Raw genomic sequence first — 21,234 nt, forward strand, 5'->3', positions numbered from 1 at the left:
TACAAATTATGCACTGTAGTCTGTGATTTTTGCTCTAAAGCCAGACTATGAAAATGAACCAGTTTCTAATTGTACCTTAGGTAGCAGCTTCCACTACAAATATCATGTGCCAATATATTTCATTAATTTGGCTTTCTACACTAATTAGCTAAGGTGCCAGCTGGTTGAATTTAATGGTGAGTGTTGTGATCACCATTTGCACTTTCTGATCTGTCAATTGTCTCTTTTAATAGGGGATATATTAGAATTGCCTTTGATGGTTGAACAGAGATCTGGTATTAGAAAATCTTATCTTGGGAAAAGTCTTCCTGTTAATTTATTCTTTCCTTTCACCATGCCAGTTCATAGTGTAGGCCTTTTGACAATTAATTTAAGGTCCAGTCCTGCCTCCTTAATAAGGATTGCTTTCCATAGGATTGTGCCCTAATAAAGTTGGCCCTAATATTGATAAAACAATGCACTCATACTTTGTTTAGAAGTGAAAAACCACAAATGTTGTCGTGTTTCCTCCACTCACATGCTCTTTCACAAATTTCATATTGATTTTCCCCATTTCTTTTTCATTTAATTGCCACTGAAATAATTGCTCATAGATAAATAGATTGGTTTTGTTTTTATAAAATCATTTTGTACTCTGGATGCTGTTTTGTGACTTTGAGCCAAAAGCCCTTTTCATAGATATTAATGTAAAAAACATACTCAAACCCTTTAGTATATTTCTGCAAGATATATGCACCACAGAAAGTACTTAGATTATTGGCATCAAAAAAACTTTCTATATGTTTTAGGTACAGTTGAGTAAAAGATCTCAGGACATATTCAGTTACACCTGTCAACCTGCGTCTCAGAGCTTTTAAAACTCATGAAAATTTGATAATTTTTCAGTTTAATAGGTTAAAGGTTTCACTCCCAGTGAAATGGGATCATCTCATTAGGAGAACAAATACTGATCAGACTGATTTGTTTCTCATGTGTACTGTCAAGGTTCCTCCCCCACTCTGAACTCTAGGGTACAGATGTGGGGACCTGCATGAAAACCTCCTAAGCTTACTTTCACCAGCTTAGGTTAAAACTTCCCCAAGGTATAAATTAATTTTATCCTTTGTCCCTGGATCTCCACTGCCACCACCAAACTCTAACTGGATTTACTGGGAAACGTAGTTTGGACACATCTTTCCCCCCAAAATCCTCCCAACCCTTGCACCCCACTTTCTGGGAAAGGTTTGGTAAAAATCCTCACCAATTTGCATAGGAGACCACAGACCCAAACCCTTGGATCTGAGAACAATGAAAAAGCATTCAGTTTTCTTACAAGAAGACTTTTAATAGAAGTAAAGGAATCACCTCTGTAAAATCAGGATGGTAGATACCTTACAGGGTAATTAGATTCAAAACATAGAGAATCCCTCTAGGCAAAACTTAAGTTACAAAAAAGACACACAGACAGGAATAGTCATTCTATTCAGCACAGTTCTTTTCTCAGCCATTTAAAGAAATCATAATCTAACCCATACCTAGCTAGATTACTTACTAAAGTTCTAAGATTCCATTCCTGTTCTATCCCCGGCAAAAGCAGCATACAGACAGCCCCAAACCCTTTGTTTCTCTCCCTCCTCCCAGCTTTTGAAAGTATCTTGTCTCCTCATTGGTCATTTTGGTCAGGTGCCAGCGAGGTTACCTTTAGCTTCTTAACCCTTTACAGGTGAGAGGATTTTTCCTCTGGCCAGGAGGGATTTTAAAGAGGTTTACTCTTCCCTTTATATTTATGACACGCCCCCCAAATCTCAGCTAGGGTGAAACGCTGGCTGGGATTTCTTCCTGGAGCTCTAGGAAAAACAGAGTTAATAAGACACATGCACCTCTAAATATACTACCAAGTACATAAAGACTAACAATATTTTCCACATCTCAAGGACGATTTTAACCAGTTGATTCTGGGAAACTTTCATGGGAGAAACTTTCATGCATCAGCCACTTTGTTAGAAGCTCCTGAGATGTGTTGGATGTCGAAATCAAAATCTTGGAGAGCTAAACTCCACCGAAGAAGTTTTTTGTTATTTCCCATGGTAGTATGAAGCCACTGAGGTGCAGCATGGTCGGTTTGCAGGTGGAAACGCCGTCCCAAAACATATGGGCGTAGCTTTTCCAGAGCGTAGACAATGGCGTAACATTCTTTTTCACTGACTGACCAGTTGCTTTCCCTCTCAGACAGTTTTTTGCTGAGAAACACTACAGGGTGGAATTCTTGATCAGGTCCTTTCTGCATTAAAACTGCTCCCACACCACGCTCGGACGCATATGTGGTTACTAGGAACGGTTTGTCAAAGTCTGGGGCCCTTAGTACAGGGTCAGACATGAATGTCGCTTTAAGCTTGTTAAAGGCCTTCTGACACTTTTCGGTCCACTGAACGGCATTTGGCTGTTTCTTTTTGGTTAGGTCTGTCAGTGGGGCGATGATTTGGCTGTATTGCGGTACAAATCGTCTGTAATAACTGGCCAAGCCTAAGAAGGATTGAACCTGTTTCTTTGACTTTGGGACAGGCTACTTTTTTTCTCTCCCTCCTCCCAGCTTTTGAAAGTATCTTGTCTCCTCATTGGTCATTTTGGTCAGGTGCCAGCGAGGTTACCGTTAACTTCTTAACCCTTTACAGGTGAGAGGATTTTTCCTCTGGCCAGGAGGGATTTTAAAGGGGTTTACCCTTCCCTTTATATTTATGACATGTACTCATCATGTTATTGAAATCCTGGAATCAGAGAAAGATATTACACTTTGTTTTTACTGGAGTCTATTCTAAAGAAGATTCAGCTTTGTGATTAACTGGGTTCCACTCCTGATGGACCTTTGCTTCAGTTTTAATGGTAAATACATACATTCATTCAAATGATTGACTTCAAGATGTACATGAGACAACTGGGCAAAAGGGCAAGCACATTGCTTCAATTACCTACTATATCTGGCAGTTTAAAAAGAATATGGGGTCAGATACTCAGCTGTATTGGTTCTGACTTTGGCACAATTGTGGTGACGATGATGGCTTAATGCTACCTTTATATCTCATCCGTTCACTCTGAATTGCGTTTGGTTGCAACCGCCTCAAGGGGCAATCCTGGCAGACAGGAATCAGAAGAACACAGCAGCAGTCTGAACTCACCCCTTTTTTCCTTGACACCCCCCCTGTTCCTGCAGCTGGAAGGGTGATAGCATGTAGAGCTGGATGGTAAATGGTTTTCCTATCCCAGGAGAATTTTCCATCTTTCAAAACAATTTTCATGACCCAACTTGAGACAAAGAGTCAAAACCTCACATTTTCATGAACTGAAAATCCAAAATAATAATAATTTTTGAAACATTGAAGCTTTGTTTTATTTTTGACCTTTTGATTTTTTTTTTAAAAAAATGTAATCCTCAGTTCATTTGAATTTTGAAACAAAAAGTAATTTTCACAGAAAAAAAAGGAACTTTTTTCATTGCAAAAAACATTAGACGTTTCAAAATTGTCAAAACGTATTTTTATGTCCAAAATGTTTTCAAAGCGGGAAGTTCATCGTCCGTTTCTACAAATTGGCATTTTTCTGATGAAAAACATGTCAACAAATTCCCGACCAGCTGTAGTTGCATACCGCTGCCACAAAGGCACTACATCACCTGAGCCCCTTTATAGTCAGGGAATCCTGGGCAGCTGGTTACACCAGCTTTCTGGTTGCTTTGAGCAGCACTGCCAGGGGCTTTTGTTCCATGATAGGGCCACGGGCTGGAAAGAAAGAAAGTGAAGAGCCCACAGCCAGATTCTCTGGGCTACAAACCTCACGGTACAGAAATGAAGATCATTTAGACTCCACTTGTAGCTCTGTACTCCCCACACCCTCATCGCACACATACACTACACAAGCCAGTGTCACAACTGTATATTGTGTATTGTGTCGCAATACAGTGACATCATTCATAGACCTTCATCTGAATGGGTTTCTTCAGACTAGTGTTAGTTCACAAGGCAGTGGTTCCCAAACTTTAACAGCCTGTGAACCCCTTTCACTAAAATGTCAAGTCTCATGAACCCCCTCCTAAAAAATGAATATTTCCAGGGATTTTCTCCTTCACCTGAGTATAAATGATAAAAGCAGTGATCTTGGAAATATAAAATTTGTTTTTATGAGATGCTTATTACACACTATTTATTATTAATGATTATTTATCATTACAGTATTTTTATTACATTATGAAAACAGCAACATTCTTCCAAGATCTCACTTTCGTAGCTTGTATCACTTTGAATAAGCCTGTTATCAGACAAGGCTCCTATGTTTCATCCAGGAGTATCAGATGTGAAACAGCAGGAAGGGATTGAAGAAGCCAACTCAAAGAGTTCCTCCTACATAAGCATTCAGGTCTTGAGCAGTCCAGGCAAACAACGAACGTTACAACAAAGCTTAACCTTGTTTTTCATAATTTTAAAAACAATGCTAGCTGCCTATTTAATTTTAAAAACAGCAAAAATATCCACCTCCCTTTCCATTTCTTATGAGTCTTGAAGTTTAAATCTCCTCAGTGTGATAGATATGTTTGCTTTGATCTGCTTAGCTCTTGGAAGTCCAGGGGCTCCGGGATGCTGGCCCTGTGCTGTCCGGGGTCCCGAGGGACAGCTCTGTCCGCCATTAGGGAATTTTTTCCCAAGAACCCCCTGTAACATTTCGCGAACTCCAGGGGTTCACGAACCTCAGTTTGGGAACCACTGTCATAAGGCAAGGTATGTGTGGATATTAGGGACCATACTGCTTACTGACTTACCACTCCTATACTTTTGTGCTATTTCTTGGTACCATACTCATCTTCTATTCATGAAGAAAGCAAGAAGCACAGTAGGAAATGATACCCAGTGGTAGTAGCATGCACTGAAATCCAAAATAGCTTCCACACAATCATTTTACAATATGATGTATTTGGATTATGATAAGTTATTAATATAGCTTATTTTTTCTCTCCTATTTTTATGACTTTTCTGCTGCTGCTATATAACTTGTTAATCCCCTTACAGATGATCTTTATTCCTGTGACAAGCACATCATCACAAGAGAGAGGCAGCTGATGTGAACGCTGGTCTCCCCGCACCTTCCTTGATCTGCTACAGAGCTCATTCTGGGTCCGTCTGGGAGTTATAAAGAAATGTTTGTGAGTAAGGACTAACAGGACAAATACGACATAGACTCACATTATTTTCTTTCCTCCCCCTGAGATGTAAACCATCTTCAAATTATGAAGACAAATGTCCTGGCCTGCCTTGTGTGATTGAGATCCAGAAATCTATTGCAGCATTTTTTGAGTTTCAGCCCTTAAGGTTAGACTGATGCTTCTGTCAGCGAGCTCGCCCTTACAGAAGGGCCATGGAAAAGGAAAGGCAGCAATCAATTTAAAAAAAAAAAAAAACTTGAGGCAGTCTGCTATACAGTATTGTATTAGTGTAAGCAGTTTGACCATGCAAATAGTCCTTGAAGAACAAAGCCTTGTCCACCCTTTCCGAAGCACTTACCCCAGATAGAGAAAAGATTTGGCACAGTGACATCGTGCACATTGGGTGAAGGATATGGGGAATCTGCACAGTGGGGCTAGAGGTCCCATGCAGTCTGGAGCTCTGCTACACAATGTTAGCCCCATGCAGTTAGAGAAAAATGGGCAAAGTCAGATTTGGGAGGGGGATGAGAATAGTTTAGGGTGCAGTAGCTGTTTAATGCAGGTATATGGTAAGTCACGGGATTGGACTGAGCCAGGAGAATGCTGCTTGAAAGTGTGTTACACAAAACCACTTCAGAGTTTATAATAGAGGAAGCTGTTCTCATTTGCTGTTGCTGTTTTGGTCGAAGATGGAGCAAGTAAAATAAAAAGGAAAGAGCTTTGGGCTCAGTGCCATAAAACAGGAACCATAGTGTGGAAGGATCTTAAAAAATATTTTTAAAGGAGAAAAAGTATATTGCAGGTTGTGTGTCTGTGTGGGAAATCTCAATACATTTTAAATCACAGCAAAATAGATATCAGCTCAGGCATCCCATCAGCTGCGTCATTAACAAATCTATGAAATTAAAATTTGTGTTTAATGTGCTATGCAAGGAGCAAATTCAGTCATTTAACTAGTTCATTCTGATCCTAACTTTTAATTTGGGATTCTTAAATGTTCTTACTTTGCTCTTTCTCTGTCTCCTTAGAAACCAGGAAAAGCATGTAAAAAATACAAGTAGAGACCTAAACTTAGATGAAATAGCTAGCTCCTGAGTGCTTCTCATCAGGGTAAGACTCAGGTCAGCAAAACTGACAAGCAGCTCTCCATGACAGCTAAGGACTTTGAAAATGGGGAAAAAAAAAAAAAGTCATTTAGCGAGCTTCTCTTTTGATGTAAACAGGAGAGGTCATGTCTTTCTATTCTGGCTATGATTTCAGCTATGAAAAGATTACAAAGATGTATACATGGATAAGAATTCTCATCCTGTCTTCAGGGGTACTGGAATAGCTGAGCTTACATTTGACCTTTTTCTGCCCATCAGACTTCATACTTTTTATCTATGTCATGTCACATCACAATATCATTTATGTAAACTATCTTAGCAATTCAGCCTATCTGTCCCTACCTGTCCATTCCTGCCCATCCCATCCCCCAAAGAAAATCTTTCCAGAAGTGCCATGAGCTGAAGTTTCCTTGGGCAATGTTTATAGACCAAAAATAGCTCCTGAGCTGATGTACTGGCTTTCTCTGGGGTGGGAGCTAATCTCCCCCTTCATGCAATGTTCTCTGCTGGCTGACGCTGCTTCCATAGTCTTTGTGGTGTTGTTCCAGGACTTTGATGCAGGTTTTGCTGTAACAAACGTGGAATGTGTATACTAATTCTTAAAAAACTCTGTGGCCACTTTCCTTAGCAGAATGCTACATGAGCATGAGGGAGGCAGGTCACTACCTTGTTGAGTAATGACTCAGTCAGCCCACAGCTAATCTCCGTCAGGCATCATTTGTAACATTCCCTCTGCACAGATAAAGTATAAGGCCCAGGCCAGAGCCCATCCATTTTATGAACATAATAACCACCAAATTGTAAATATTATTTATCTGCTTCCTCAGATATGAAACTTTTAAGGTGAATATTCCCTAGTTTGGGGATTATACTGACAATCAACACCCCCTCACCCTGACACTTTCCTAATTTATCAACCTGTGCATGGAGCAAGCTATCATTGAAATGAGAACATAACTACCTATCTATGAGAATAGAATGGCAAGGGGTAAAAGAACTAGAACTGAGCAAATAATTCACTCAACAAATATAGACCTTTTTCCTATTCACAGAATAGCTGCCAGGAGAGCACAAATCTGAATTTGCTACTGTTATTATTGGTGAGGTTACAATCCAGTCCTTATGTAATCATACTGCTTAGATGCTGCATATTATACCTGTGCTCCAGAGAAGCCACTCACTTCTAACTAACTTCTGGGTGCAGTTCAAGGTGGTTTTTTTTGATCTATATTACAACCTCTCATGGTCTGGGTCCTAAGGATCATAGAGACCACCTCCATCCTCCTGTTTTAAGTTGGCAACTGAAATCAGCTGGAACACTGAGCTTAGCTTTCTTCATAGGGGAGCTGGTGCAGCATATTCTCAATGGAAGGCTCCTGATTCAGGAGATTCCTTTCTTCCTTTCTTGGGCTGATAGATCCTCAATTTGTTGACCGTCATGGCACATTATTTGTCTATTTGCTCAGATTTTTCTTAAGAGGGTGGATGGAGTGAGCTGAGTGAAGGGCATGTCAGTTATTTTAAGATGATGAGTTGTTGTTGTACTGACAATTAGATCAACTTGAATTATTTTGTGATTTGTATGTGTGAATTGTTCCTACACCTGAGAGAGAGGCACATTGTACAAGGCCAAATAAACAAATAAATATACAGATCCCGTGGGGTTTTTCATAAGAATGGCTCTTTGCCCTAATTTCCCTGGTTGTAATTTTCCTTCTCTTTATGGTTGTGCAGGGGACTGCGGACTAGTTGTTCATCTCACTGCCTTCTTTCCTTCCAGAGCATGTATTGCATGCACTGTATGTAGCTAATAAAACACTTTGGGATCATTTTGGATGAATAGCACTGTACAAAATATGAATACAGAATATTAGTATTATTAATTACAGGCTCAGTTACCCAGAGTGAGATGGTTCTCAGGATACCAGGACTGTGAATCACCTTGTTACCACCTTGCCTTCAGCAAGAGAGAGACTTGCTTGTGCTTAACTGGGTGTCGGCTCCCTGACACCACCAGCCTGTTAGCCACCCAAGCACGCTCCTCTGCACTATGCCAGCCCTTATGTGGCTTTGCAGCTTAACAATAGGTACACCCCAACCCCCGAGCCCTTTTAAGCATTCCCCTCTAGCATGCAGCCCTTTATCCCGCACCTGGAAAGTAAACAAATAGTGTGTTTACATTCATAAAATCGGGATCCCAACCAGCTGAGTGTGCTTTGTGGTAAGAGGTCACAAGGTGATTCACATTTCTGAGTGCCCCAAAAACCAACACACTGAGGCACAATGAAGGAGGTGCAGCGGGGTCATGATGCAGCCAGAACCCCCAGGAATCATCCAGCGTCTGCACATCAGCAGTGCAGCTTACTCTCCCTTTTAAGGCAGGCCAGACCTACTGCCTAATGTGCAGAAAAGGCAGGGTCATGACCTCAGCTCCTGGTGCACCCTTTCAGGTAGCTAGAATTAACATGAGCATTAATTCATAGATTAATTCATAGATACTAAGGTCAGAAGAGACCATTATGATCATCTAGTCCGACCTCCTGCACAACGCAGGCCACAGAATCTCACCCACCCACTCCTGCGAAAAACCTCTCACCTATGTCTGAGCTATTGAAATCCTCAAATAGTGGTTTAAAGACTTCAAGGAGCAGAGAATCCTCCAGCAAGTGACCCGTGCCCCATGCTACAGAGGAAGGCGAAAAACCTCCAGGGCCTCTTCCAATCTGCCCTGGAGGAAAATTCCTTCCCGACCCCAAATATGGTGATCAGCTGAACCCTGAGCATATGGGCAAGATTCACCTCAATTAATTACCAAAATCATGTTATCCCATCACACCATCTCCTCCATAAACTTATCGAGTTTAATCTTAAAGCCAGATAGATCTTTTGCCCCAACTGCTTCCCTTGGAAGGCTATTCCAAAACTTCACTCCTCTGATGGTTAGAAACCTTCATCTAATTTCAAGTCTAAACTTCCCAATGACCAGTTTATATCCATTTGTTCTTGTGTCCACATTGGTACTGAGCTTAAATAATTCCTCTCCCTCTCCGGTATTTATCCCTCTGATATATTTATAGAGAGCAATCATACCTCCCCTCAACCTGAAGCCAATTAAAGCACCTGAAGCCAGTCACCTGATAAAACCCCCCTGCTTCAATCAGACAAGGGAAGGAGTTGAAGCAGAGTGGATTGGTGTTGGAGCAGAGAGCAGTTTGGAGGAGTTGAAGCAGAGTGGATTGGTGTTGGAGCAGAGAACAGTTTAGAGGGAAGTAGAGGAGAGTTTGGAGAAGTGCTGCGGTGGGCTAAGAACACCAAGACCTAGGTAAAGGGACACCTGGTTTGTGCAGAGGGAGAGCATGAAGCCCCACAAGCTGAAGGGCAGGAGAGGGAAGTAGTCCAGGGGAAGGAACTGCTAGTTCAAGCAGTTTACCGCTATCCCTAGGGCCCCTGGGCTGGGACCTGGAGTAGAGGGCGGGCCTGGGTCCCTCCCTCTCCACTCCCATCCTCTAGGACATTAGAGGGAGGAGGCCCTGTACGCCCCAGTCAGATGACATATAGTCCTTACTCAAGGATGGAATATTCTCATGGCACGTAATTGTCATCCATTTTATGATATGGTATGATGATAGGCTGTTAATCTGATCACTGGATTGCTAGTCTTTATATGTAAATCTATCCCCTATAGTATGTTAGTGGATCTATCTATCCGTCTATCCAGGTATTTCCAATGCTGCCATCACTGACGTAGCTGAGCACTAGTAAATGGCCATATCCATTTCTAGTGGAACTCTACTAAAATGAGTGGAGGTACAGCAATGATGGATTTACCTCTGTGTGTATACTGCACAATGGATCTGACAAAGTGGATACAAATCTTATACAAAGAACAGTCTTATAGAAAGAGAGGATAAAATATACTCTGACCACAGAGAAGGGTATGCAGTAGAATATCACATACTCTATCAGCTTTAAGCAAATGTGCACTGAATTAAGAGTATACCCGATGCCTTATTTTTTTTGTCTTTGTTTTCTATTCTTTCTCACCATAACTATCTTTAGTAAACACAGAAAATAGGGTTCATTATACTGCATAATAGATTTATTTTATTCCTTGTCTGTTAGGCTTTATGGCTCTATCACAAAGTGCAGCCAAGAATAGAAATGGTTTCCTCTCATTGAGGAGTGAATCTGCCAGAAGTTATTGCTATAGGAAATCTAAGTCACATTGGATTACCACCTGGCACTATCAAAGCTAAAGCACTGTCAACTTTAAAGCAAGAAAAAATTATCAGATTAGTATCACCTTATAACATATATTGCGGACTGTTTTCACTAAGAAAGCATTTACTTTCCTTCTTGTAATAAAGAGAGATATATGAATGAATACATAAAATGACGATAAAATAAAGTTCAAACCTGCAATTTAAATAGGGATTTGTTGAATAACTGAACATCTCCTAGTCAGAAAATGGTTGGAGCTGGAATGTTGCAGAGAAAGGACCTGAATCTCAAAGCTCAAGAGTGCCTGGATTTGGGATTTTGGTTCATTTCCTAATAGGGATGGGCCACCAGCTACATATTAGGACTCCAGTGTACATTTTCTAAAACGTGGGTCTTTTGATCTGGGCTGATTTCTCCAGCTGATGAGCATTTGCAAGGTGACTGAATCAACTTCGAAAACTCTGAGTCACTAAACATGAAAGGTACTCTTGTAAAGGAGAGGTCTCTGAGATGTGGGGGAATGCTTATAAAATCCATGGTGGAATGTGAACCCTTTTTACATATTCTTTATGGATACTTAACTTATTTAGATTTTGATTTGTTGAGAAATATTAATGCATAAAAGTGCCAATCCAATATATATATATATATATATATAGAGAGAGAGTGTGTGTGTATATATATATATATATATATATATATATATATATATGTGTGTATATATATATATGTGTGTGTGTATATATATATATATATATATATATATATATATATATATATATATATATATATATATATATAGTAGCCATGAGTGTTGAAAGTAATTACTTACAATTGGTTGCAAGTTTTTAAACAACCACCAAATCATGTGCTCATCAGAGATTAATTCCTGCAGTTTCGTCAAGATGTCTGCACTTGACTGAAACTGAGGACCAGTGTCTGCATTCTCTAGATGCTCAGCATGCCCTTTGTTTATTTGGACCTTGTCTTCCTGGCAGACAGACAAGCTGTTTGAACGATGTGGGGAATTTAAGAAAGGAACGTTTGTGTGGGTGTTTCAGTGCATTCTGGGAGCTTACATAGCTCAAAGGCTGTTGTGAGGGCACTCATAACACAGGTTCTTGCTACCTTATAGGCTGATAGGAATGCCTTTATAACGGATGTTTGCTTTGTTCTCCACTCATTGGCTCTCCATGGGTTTCCTCTGTGCAATACAAGCACTACCTATCTTAGTCCTAACGGTTTTGGCTCTCATGCCGTGATTTTCCCAGCCATCAACCTGAATTTTAAGAAGTCTTCTCTACCGTACTGGAAACCCACCTCTATTATGATGCACTGGAGCATGGGAGAATTGTTTCCTTATTTTTTTCTTCTGTGGGATCCTCCAAATAGGATTGTACACTGCTTGAATAGTTTTCAGAGAGGACATGTTTAACCTATGGGAGTTGTAGCTATTCTCTTTATGTTAAGGGCTGATGTTGTTATTGTTTATTTTAAATAACCCCTGCAGGATGATCAGCAGGTATATTTAAATAAATGGCAAAAATAATTAGCAAGCAGCTGTATTCTGTACTAACTACGGATACTGAGTCCCTCATAGTCTCACTGAACCAGTGCAATCTGGCAAAATGCTGCTACAGAACATTTTTCACTCAATAACCCAAATTCATCTCCAATAAAACTCAGTTGAAATCAATGGAGTTACACAACAGGTGGATGTGGCCCATTGATGTGCCCAATTATGCTGAGGTCAAAGGTATTCTCATTGCTCCCAAATGTTTATTGGCTGCTACTACTGTTGCTACTACTGGTGTCTTAGCTGCACCACTGTAAACCTGGAGTAACTCCTCTGAAGGAAGTGAAGCCACTCCAGATTTATAGAAGTGTAACTGAGACTGAAATGTGTTTCATAATAATTTGGGTGAGGAGAGCTATGTCCTGCAAATCATTTATTTATTATTACTGTATATTTGTGCTAAGAATACTTACTGGGTGTTTACATGAGTTTTGAAACAGCAAAAGTTGTAAAGAAGCCTATGTTTTTTTCTGGACTGGGGAGAACAAGTGATTTAGAAGGAAAAAAGATGTGTGAAAATTATGACCAGATTTAAAATTGGCTCTTTACAGATCAAGAATAATTTCCCCAAGGCTCAGGATGTTAGGACCATTTCCTTTTTATTAGATTCTCTGCCCTCCCAGAGAAGAAAATCTTACCCTCTTCCCATGGGTACAAAACTTTGAGGACAAGCTGGTTGACAGTGTCCTTCAACATTGTTACCCCCTCCCCCCCCACTCTGTGCCAGCTCTTGTTAAACCCTTTAGATTAATACAGTGTTAATTTAGCCATTCAAGTGATGATTGTGCTGAGCCACTGGACTTGTGATGTTGCTGAGACATAATAAAAATCTATAGTCCAATATTTTTGTATTTATTTTATCTACTGTAATCTTGACAGCATGAGTAGAGATTAGATTCATTGCTGACAATATCAGATGAGCAAAAATAGTTACTGTAGGTGGGTTCTCTTATGTTTAAGTGGAATGTGTGTGGTCACAGTATATCTATTTCTAATTTTAGTATTGTTATTTTGTGATTTGTGTTGTTTATAAGATTTTTCTACTGTAGATATTGTAAAGATTGAAAGAACACACATTGTATGTTGAAAAGAATAACAACACGTGGGACTCATGTTTGGAGTGTAGTAATTTTTTATTTAAGAAAACAGATACAGAAGTAATCATTTGAATTGAGTCTGTGCATGATTCATGACTCATGATATGCCTTTTCATTAGAGATGCGACTGATCCTACTACCATTGCAAAACTCCAACTAACTTCACTAGGAGCAGGACTGAGCCACCTGGTTTTACTGCTACTGTGAGAATAATCAGTAGATGTTTAATAACCTGAAGAGGGACACAGCACAGTAGAAAATATTATGGCCTAAATGGACCTCTTCGCTTCCACAAGTGAAGTGGACTGAAATCCATTATATCAGTCATGGAGGGAGGGAAGACTTGCAAGGGGGGCTGGGTGAGCCTGGCAGAGTGTCCATTCCTCTTTGGAACTGCACAGAAATCCCTCATCTGACTGCTTGGTCTCTGTATGTAACTGACTCCACAGGGTTTTAGGGATAAGAGGGGAGAGCAGGGGCTCAGGCATTCTCTGTGTCACTGTCCTATGAAAATGACCATTTGTAAATACCAATTGGGAGTTATTGAAGATGCACTATTTTCGGCAGACTCCCCTCCATGGCTGCTACCGCACATCCGAAGAGGTGACTTAGCTGTGAGGTTATGAGTTTGACCTGTTGTTTCCAATGGTCTACTTGTAACTAGATAGCTGCCAAAGATTTCAGCTTTATGCCTGATCTGAAGGACGCAGCTGCACGCATGTAGAGATTTTTTTTTTTCACAATAGACATCATGATCAGGAGTCTGAAGGACTAAAGCTCTGTGAAATTTTATATGAAGAGTTAGGCCATCCCATCTTTCCTGAAGAACAAAAAGCATCACTCATGCTTTGTTGTGTCATTGCAGTACTCACCTCTTGGTGTCACCTGCTGTAGAGTGAAACTGACAGCGCTAGTATCAAGAAGCACGAGAAGAGCTGGGCAAATAATTCTTAATTAATCCTTTATTCTGTTTCTGAATTGTTCGCTAATGAAACACTGTTTTCTCCAGGTTATTAGTTATTCAAATTATTCACTGTATGCAGGGGGCTGTAACGGGTTTAAATAGTTATTGACAACCAGCATTCCCATTCTAAATGAAACAGGTTATGATATCCAAAACTGGGTATGATCTAGTATTTGTATTCTAGGAGTTAGACTAGGGAACTTTGAATCAAGACTCCCAGATTATTTTCCTGGTTCTTTTATAGACTTAGATGCTGCACGGCTTAGGCAAATCACTTAGGTCAAAATTTCTGATTTGAGAACCAATATTTTAAAATGTAGGTGCATAACATTAGACTCAAAACACCATCTTTAGGCAGCTATATAGTATCTCAGAGTTGCTTAGTTCCTATAGTTCCTTTTGATTTCAGTGGGAGCTATGGGTGCTCAGTAGCTCTAAGAATCAAGCCACTTGTTTAGGTGTCTGAATATGTATTTTGATACCAATCTTTAGGCTCCCCAGTTTGAAACTATTGGCAGAATGCTGGAAATGTTGACTTAATTACACAGCATTAAGCCAGTGACAGGCCAGGAAAAGGACCTACAAATAAGTTTCCCATCCATAAAATGAGGGTAACTCCTTCCTACCTCACTGGAGCAAATTTGTATTGTTATCAGAGCTGTCACACTGGCCTGTGGCAGCAAGTTTTCCCAATATCTAACGCTATGTAAAGCACTCTGAGCTACTTTGTGTATATAGCCAACCATTCAGATACACTTTAGGGAAATTCTTCTGAAGGCCAAAACCCTTCAAGAATATGGAAATTGCTAAGTCTCCTTTCAAATGGAAATATGCCCAACAAAGGTGGTCATTCAAGACTTCCAGCTGCTCAGCGTGTATATTACACCATCTTGGACTCCTTTTCATTCTTATATATTGGCAAGGAGATTTTGAGAGTCTGAGGATGAGAGTCTATCCTACAGCACCTTACACAGCCCATGTGAATGCTGAAATTGGTTAGACTATGGGCTGAAATGGCTTCTTTTTTTTTTCCCAAGGAAAAAAAAGCATTAGGGTGAATATGAGCAAAGCCCCTTCAGCTCCCAAATACTTATCTAATTGTTTGTGGTTTTCTTACTGGAGTCTGCAGCCTAATGGACATTCTCAGACATGTTAATGAGTCATCTGTCGTAGAAGGAGTCAGAGATGGAGCCTGCCCATTGGCCTGTTCAGTTGGAAGCTGATACTGGTTGCTATTTTAATCAGCAGCAGAAGTGTCAGTGTATCTGCAACATTTGTAAAGATGGTTGAGGAAGGGACAGAAGTTGAAGAAAAAATATTCTTCTCCTCCCCCCCGTCGAATGCTGGATTTGCAGTGTTTACAAACAGCTGTTACAACAGCCCCAAGCTCCAAAGAAAAATGTGACACATCTAAGAATCTGACAGTCAAACCCTAGCATTTGTTCAGATGGGTCCCTTCTATGGTTTGGGGTAACAGGAGCCATGGTAGCAATGGTATTTGTCACTGTAGCAGCTGTGTGGATGGTAGTGGTAATAACTATGTGATTACTTGCTGTACTCTTGCTGCAGCTAGCAGCAAGTAAGAATCCAGGCAGCCTTGGCAGGCAGCCTATGACAAGGGGAGCAGAGGTGGCAGTGAGCATGCCCTGTGGCAAAAATGGAGGCAGCAGTGCTGCACATGGCAACCCAGGCAGAGGAGGCAATAGCACTGTTTGTGAAAACCTGCGCTGTGGCGGCTACCGCGCTTCCTGCCTCAGTCGGTCCTTTCGACAAACCACAGCTCCACACTGGCTGCCTAGGCATCTGGTTTCTCATTGCTGAGTCTTCACTGTCCATGCACTGGGCAGCTCTCTGTTTGTGACAATCTGCAGCGAGAATAGAGATCGGAATCTCTGCCGGGGAAAAAAGAAGGAAGGGATAGGAATAGAAACAAGAAAGGAAATGCATAAATGAGAGAACTTGAGTTTTCAACCGCGCTAACATACAGCCACAAAACAACAGGAGAAGAAGCTGATTGGGCACCTCCTAAATTGTTTTTCAAGGAAAATAAACTATACAGATGAGCAGTACAAGGTGCACCCATAACAACGAGCCACCTGTTTCATTAAGAAAATGTTCCAAAACAACTGAGCAGTGTTCAGATACATGGTGACCTTGAGAGCACAGAACACCCTAGGAAAAGAAGTGGATTAAAAAAACCTCAGAACTTTCTTGGATGCTCCCAGCAGCAGCTATTGAATCCAATCTTAAGGCTCTTGTGCTATATAAGCTGTTATCCTTATGCTCTCTATAAGTGAACTAGTAGCAAAGACATAGAATTTGCTCAGAAAAATATGCAGAAATTAGTGTACCGCAGGTGGTGGGATCTTTTTTGTGAAATAGGCTTTTCATATACAGTCCTTAGGTCACCTGCTCTATATAGAATTGATGCTCTATGTTTGCAATACCACAGAAACCCTATAGCTTTTATGACAAGTGTAAAGAAGATGCCTCACATTTTTTACATAAGCCAGGTTTAAGGCAAATAGATGTCAGGACTCAGGAATATTTTCTCTTTTTATCCAGTTAAACTTTACAGGTTTTAGCAATGCTGCTGAATGCTTTTGAGAAGCTTTGGAATTCACAAGTTCATACAATTCACAGAGCATCTGTTGTGAAATATGAAGAGCTCGTTACTTCCAACTTAAATGACTAAGTCTTCCATTATTAAAAATCAATCCCTCATTATGAAAAAGAAAACCCAGAATAGTAGGCATACAGGGTAGTATAGAAAAATGCATACAGATAGTAATGGTCCTTCTGCTCTTCTCCCTTTCCATTTCTTAGTAAGTCCACTAGGGGCTTCTTCATGTAAATATAGGGGGCAATTTTCAAAGGTACATAAACGGTGCCTAACTCCCATTGATTTCCAGGTACCTAACTCCACTGGAAATCAATGGGAGTTAGACACCGTTTATGCTTTTGAAAATTGACCTGGAAAGTATTTAGATGGGAACCACCAAAACCCCTGAGATAGATGGAGTGTACAAAGAAAGCAAAGAGGTGAAATTCATTGGCCAACTGAGGGCAGTTATTGGCAGGAGAAGATTTATGGAGAGCCCTGAAATTGAAGGCAAGATCAACGAGTTTGTGCTTAGTGAGGAGGGTAAGACCTAATAAAATTTGCATGTTCAGTTGAGTTTGGAGTTCATTCAAACCCCCCATAGACAGAAAATGAAGAAAAGGTTTGTATGATCTGAAACCAGCATAAACTTCACACAGCACTAGTTTCAATACCCTGAGATAAACCTCTTTGGTTGCCAAAGCTGTCTCTCAGTAATGACTAGCTCTTGTAGCATGCTTTTCATCAGTAGGTCTCAGAGCACATTACAAAGGAGGTCAGTATAAGTATTCCTATTTTATAAATGGGGAAACTGAGACACAGAGCGGTGACGTGACTTGCCCAAGGTCACCTGGCAAACCAAGAGACAGGTCTTCTGCACCCCATCGAGTGCTCTATCCACCAGACTGGCTTACATCTGTGAAGCACCTCCCAAGCTTTACCTAGTTCATCCTACTAATAAATCTGTGCACTAAAAGAGGTGACATTATTCTCATTTGCATATGGAGAAAAAGACAAAGGGAAGTTAAGAGACTTGTCCAAGACCAAAGAGCAGGTCAGTGACAGGCAAAATTAGAGCTCAGGCACTGCTGATTTACCATCCCAGGCTCAGTCCAACAGACCATACTACCAATGGACATGGAGGATTAAGGATCAAAAAAGGCTTCACTCACAGTATGTTCTTTCTTTCTTTCTTTCTTTCTTTCTTTCTACTGCTGCCAAATCACCTTTTAGCCACGCTAAAGAAAGGCATGCCATCCTGACTCTTGAGGTGGTGACAGGCCCTAAAGTGCCGATTTAGCATGGCAAGGAGAAAATGGCCTGCATACATTGTTACTGTAAAAAGCCTTGCAAATGTGTGATAAAAGGGTAAGAGAACGGAGGAATGAGAAGAAAAGCATAAGGGATGACAAGACAAGAGAAAGGAAGAGAAGCCAAAAGGAAAATAAAAAAGAGGTAGAAATATTAGATTGAAGAATTGGGGAAGCACCTGGGGAGAAGGAATGCAAGTCTGACTGATTCTGCATCACTTCCCTTGAAGCAGAACCTCTTGAGAGGTTCAGAAAAATGGAAGCATCTTATCACTCCAAGAAACAAAGCAAAATGATGTTTCCAAATTAATAGAAATTGTTTGCACTTCTGTGTGGTGGATTTGTTCCCTTGATGTACCAAATGACTAACACCTTGGGGTGGAGAATTTTCCTTAATGTTTCACTGTGAGTTTTATGTCTATGCATAGGGTGAATCACAGTGCCCTATAATTACTAAAGCTTGTAATAGTGAATTTGTAGCATTTGCCTCTATTCCAAAATACAATTTTAAGTGTGAGCCCCTATGCCTCATTAGATGTCTCATATCTTCACTGACTAAGCCCAGGTACCTACATCAGACCATGGTTGGTTTCAAATGCATATTCTGTGCTCATGAGACAAGCATTATACTCCTAGGTGTGTGTACTTTGTTTTGTTTTGTATTGCTTTCTAAGTTGTCATGGTTATCATTTGACACTCTTTCTAAATTCTCTTTTTATTTAACAACTCTCTTTTTCTACCCTGCATAAACAGGCTGTTTGAAACTCAGATTTCAAAAAATGGAAATGTTTGTGAGCAAAGAGAAATGTTCACAAGGGGGAGAAAGACATTTTTGACCAACAAAATAACACAGACTAATAGACTGTGTATGGTGACCAGAATGTCACTATATTTAAGATGTCTGACCTATACCTGCCTCATATAATGGTCACTCTGAAAAGGAGTTGACCACTAAGTATGAAGCTGGGTTTTTTTCATTGTGGTTAGTCTTTCATTTTTTTCCCTCCCCTTGAAGAAAAAAATAGGAAAGAATCTGGAGAGATAGGAAGTAAGCTAGAGGGACAATTTAAACACAAACACACGCACGCATACACATAAGAGATTTCAAAAATAGAATAGCAGGAGGATTCATAAACAGTTCCTTGAAAATGCATGCTACCTTTGCTTACAAAAACATTCTGTCGCTCACACAAGCATCCTGAGTACAGAGCGCTTCAGATATGTCATTAGAAGGTGTGTTGGTGTGGTGACTGTCTATAAAACTTGGCTCCAACACAGGTCAGCCCGACTCCTCTCCCTGTTAGCTCAGCAATTTCCCAGTGGTCAGCCTGTCTTGCCATAATCACATGCTGGCGCCACAAGCGTGTTTCTTAACTGTACACTGTACCTTGTAATGAATGCATACTAAAATATACTAAACCGCTCCGATTCTGGAGCAGCCATGACCTCAGACTCAACAGCTCAACACCATATTTGCTTATATAGTATACCTGATAAAAAAGATGCCGGCTGTAATGAATGAAGCACTTTCTGTCTCTTTCTCTCTCTCTGTTAAATTTTATGGTATATGGAGTATGAATTATTTCACTTTCATGCCATTCTCCAAATGGCTTTAAATTGCAAGCTTCCTTGGATTGCCACTAGTTACGGAATGATCTACCTGAAACACAATGGGCCAGAACTGCTGAAGTACCTAGAGGTAGAAGTTTATGGAAGGACACTTCTTTTAGGATAAGGAGAGAGACTTCTATTCTCCTGCACACCCACCCCTGTCTCTCACCTGGAAACTCAACCTGAATCCATCCAGGAATGAGTTACATTAAATTAGGCAGAAACTAGCCTGCCCTGTCAGTCTTGACTAGGACTCATAAATAAACCTGTGTGAGCTTTGAAGACCCACCCCCAATGTAAATTAACGATGCCTTTTCATTTCACAAAGGCTCAAAAAACACAAGCTTCATTCAAGCTCAGCAGGACTCTTTTTTCTCTCGCTTTTATGGTATCAAGTAAGACAAGCCACAATATCAGATCCTGATATGATATGCAATGATTTTTTTTTTCAGAAGCCACAAAAACAACACATAAAACCCAGCAATGATAGTCAAGCCAACCGAGATAAGATTCAGGTAGATTGCTGCAGCTGTTCTGTCATGTTTTACGTGCATCTAACAGGAGCAAGCTTTGAACCCAATTTTCAAAGTATTTCTTTTTTCTTTCCCTCAGCCACATGACTGTAAAAGAGCCATAATTCACAAGACGAGGTTCTTAAAAGCACCTTGCATTCTGGTAATATTAGCTAGAGCAGCTGTTATCGTAATCCTGCTAGAGCAGCAGCTATTTGTCATCATTTAAAAAAAAATGTTCGAGTCTTCACAAAACTGCCTGCACATATATTTTACATAATAATTTTATCTGGTTCTGATGAAATACTTCAAATGCAGGTATAAAGTTTTCTTAGAGTCATTTTTAGAGTAATTTTCTGAGTTATTTAGAATCCTTTGATGGGGTATTGCAGAGTGAGGCTTTGCAGGGAGTCTTGCTGGGTGGGGACTGGGTGTGGTTCCACCCAATTTGTCCTGGAAATGGAGATTTGGCACAATGTTTCACTCTGAATTCTAGACAATTGCCAAACCTCTTACAACATTCAAAACCAAGGCTTTTCTTTTTCCATTTTCCTGGTATGCATAAACAAATATAGTTTTAATTATATGGAATGAAAATCTTTTATGAAATTGGTGGCAGATAGTGTCACCTAGTGGCTAGAGCATTGGACTGGGACTCAGGAGCCTGGGGGTCTAGTCCCAGCTCTGCCACTGGTCTGCTGAGTGATCTTGGGCAACTCACTTCCCCTCTTTGTGTTTCAGCTTCCCCATCTGTAAAATGGGGATAAGGATACTGACCTTCCTTTGTAAAACCCTTTGAGATCTATTGATGAAAAGCACTACATAAGAACTAGGGATTATTGCAAGTAGAAATTATTTTTCATGTGGGTTTCCTCCTTGCCACTGATTTTTCTATTATAATGGCTACCAGTCACTGGTCACTGTTAGTTCCCTGGCCATTGTCCACTGCACTGAACTGGTCCTTCTCACGCTCTAACATCCATATGCACAAATGACTGAAGATTCAGCCCTTGTGAAGGCAGGTGCCAGTGCTTAAAAGTATGTGTGCTTACTCCGGTGTGATGTTGG

General features: G+C 40.4%; 1 long non-coding RNA gene across 1 annotated transcript in view; it reads right to left on the reverse strand.

Moving 5' to 3' along the window:
- Nucleotides 1–13,184: 13,184 nt before the first annotated feature.
- Nucleotides 13,185–21,234, reverse strand: part of LOC125637020 (uncharacterized) — a 32,853-nt gene continuing 24,803 nt past the window's right edge. Inside the window, exon 3 of the long non-coding RNA XR_007356800.2 lies at nt 13,185–16,023. This is a non-coding gene — a long non-coding RNA (uncharacterized LOC125637020). The remainder of the gene's footprint in view (nt 16,024–21,234) is intronic.

The sequence above is a fragment of the Caretta caretta genome, chromosome 5 (assembly GCF_965140235.1).
Source record: "Caretta caretta isolate rCarCar2 chromosome 5, rCarCar1.hap1, whole genome shotgun sequence".
Lineage (NCBI taxonomy): Eukaryota > Metazoa > Chordata > Testudines > Cheloniidae > Caretta > Caretta caretta.